Below are 2,573 nucleotides of genomic sequence, written 5' to 3'. Positions count from 1 at the left end.
CTAACCCTAACCCTAACCCTAACCCTAACCCTAACCCTAACCCTAACCCTAACCCTAACCCTAACCCTAACCCTAACCCTAACCCTAACCCTAGACCCTAACCCTAACCCTAACCCTAACCCTAACCCTAACCCTAACCCTAACCCTAACCCTAACCCTAACCCTAACCCTAACCCTAACCCTAACCCTAACCCTAACCCTAACCCTAACCCTAACCCTAACCCTAACCCTAACCCTAACCCTAACCCTAACCCTAACCCTAACCCTAACCCTAACCCTAACCCTAACCCTAACCCTAACCCTAACCCTAACCCTAACCCTAACCCTAACCCTAACCCTAACCCTAACCCTAACCCTAACCCTAACCCTAACCCTAACCCTAACCCTAACCCTAACCCTAACCCTAACCCTAACCCTAACCCTAACCCTAACCCTAACCCTAACCCTAACCCTAACCCTAACCCTAACCCTAACCCTAACCCTAACCCTAACCCTAACCCTAACCCTAACCCTAACCCTAACCCTAACCCTAACCCTAACCCTAACCCTAACCCTAACCCTAACCCTAACCCTAACCCTAACCCTAACCCTAACCCTAACCCTAACCCTAACCCTAACCCTAACCCTAACCCTAACCCTAACCCTAACCCTAACCCTAACCCTAACCCTAACCCTAACCCTAACCCTAACCCTAACCCTAACCCTAACCCTAACCCTAACCCTAACCCTAACCCTAACCCTAACCCTAACCCTAACCCTAACCCTAACCCTAACCCTAACCCTAACCCTAACCCTAACCCTAACCCTAACCCTAACCCTAACCCTAACCCTAACCCTAACCCTAACCCTAACCCTAACCCTAACCCTAACCCTAACCCTAACCCTAACCCTAACCCTAACCCTAACCCTAACCCTAACCCTAACCCTAACCCTAACCCTAACCCTAACCCTAACCCTAACCCTAACCCTAACCCTAACCCTAACCCTAACCCTAACCCTAACCCTAACCCTAACCCTAACCCTAACCCTAACCCTAACCCTAACCCTAACCCTAACCCTAACCCTAACCCTAACCCTAACCCTAACCCTAACCCTAACCCTAACCCTAACCCTAACCCTAACCCTAACCCTAACCCTAACCCTAACCCTAACCCTAACCCTAACCCTAACCCTAACCCTAACCCTAACCCTAACCCTAACCCTAACCCTAACCCTAACCCTAACCCTAACCCTAACCCTAACCCTAACCCTAACCCTAACCCTAACCCTAACCCTAACCCTAACCCTAACCCTAACCCTAACCCTAACCCTAACCCTAACCCTAACCCTAACCCTAACCCTAACCCTAACCCTAACCCTAACCCTAACCCTAACCCTAACCCTAACCCTAACCCTAACCCTAACCCTAACCCTAACCCTAACCCTAACCCTAACCCTAACCCTAACCCTAACCCTAACCCTAACCCTAACCCTAACCCTAACCCTAACCCTAACCCTAACCCTAACCCTAACCCTAACCCTAACCCTAACCCTAACCCTAACCCTAACCCTAACCCTAACCCTAACCCTAACCCTAACCCTAACCCTAACCCTAACCCTAACCCTAACCCTAACCCTAACCCTAACCCTAACCCTAACCCTAACCCTAACCCTAACCCTAACCCTAACCCTAACCCTAACCCTAACCCTAACCCTAACCCTAACCCTAACCCTAACCCTAACCCTAACCCTAACCCTAACCCTAACCCTAACCCTAACCCTAACCCTAACCCTAACCCTAACCCTAACCCTAACCCTAACCCTAACCCTAACCCTAACCCTAACCCTAACCCTAACCCTAACCCTAACCCTAACCCTAACCCTAACCCTAACCCTAACCCTAACCCTAACCCTAACCCTAACCCTAACCCTAACCCTAACCCTAACCCTAACCCTAACCCTAACCCTAACCCTAACCCTAACCCTAACCCTAACCCTAACCCTAACCCTAACCCTAACCCTAACCCTAACCCTAACCCTAACCCTAACCCTAACCCTAACCCTAACCCTAACCCTAACCCTAACCCTAACCCTAACCCTAACCCTAACCCTAACCCTAACCCTAACCCTAACCCTAACCCTAACCCTAACCCTAACCCTAACCCTAACCCTAACCCTAACCCTAACCCTAACCCTAACCCTAACCCTAACCCTAACCCTAACCCTAACCCTAACCCTAACCCTAACCCTAACCCTAACCCTAACCCTAACCCTAACCCTAACCCTAACCCTAACCCTAACCCTAACCCTAACCCTAACCCTAACCCTAACCCTAACCCTAACCCTAACCCTAACCCTAACCCTAACCCTAACCCTAACCCTAACCCTAACCCTAACCCTAACCCTAACCCTAACCCTAACCCTAACCCTAACCCTAACCCTAACCCTAACCCTAACCCTAACCCTAACCCTAACCCTAACCCTAACCCTAACCCTAACCCTAACCCTAACCCTAACCCTAACCCTAACCCTAACCCTAACCCTAACCCTAACCCTAACCCTAACCCTAACCCTAACCCTAACCCTAACCCTAA

This window comes from Haliaeetus albicilla, unplaced genomic scaffold, assembly GCF_947461875.1.
Source record: "Haliaeetus albicilla unplaced genomic scaffold, bHalAlb1.1 scaffold_186, whole genome shotgun sequence".
Taxonomy (NCBI): Eukaryota; Metazoa; Chordata; class Aves; order Accipitriformes; family Accipitridae; genus Haliaeetus; species Haliaeetus albicilla.
The sequence above is the reverse complement of the archived record's forward strand: the minus strand, read 5'-3'. Positions refer to the sequence as shown.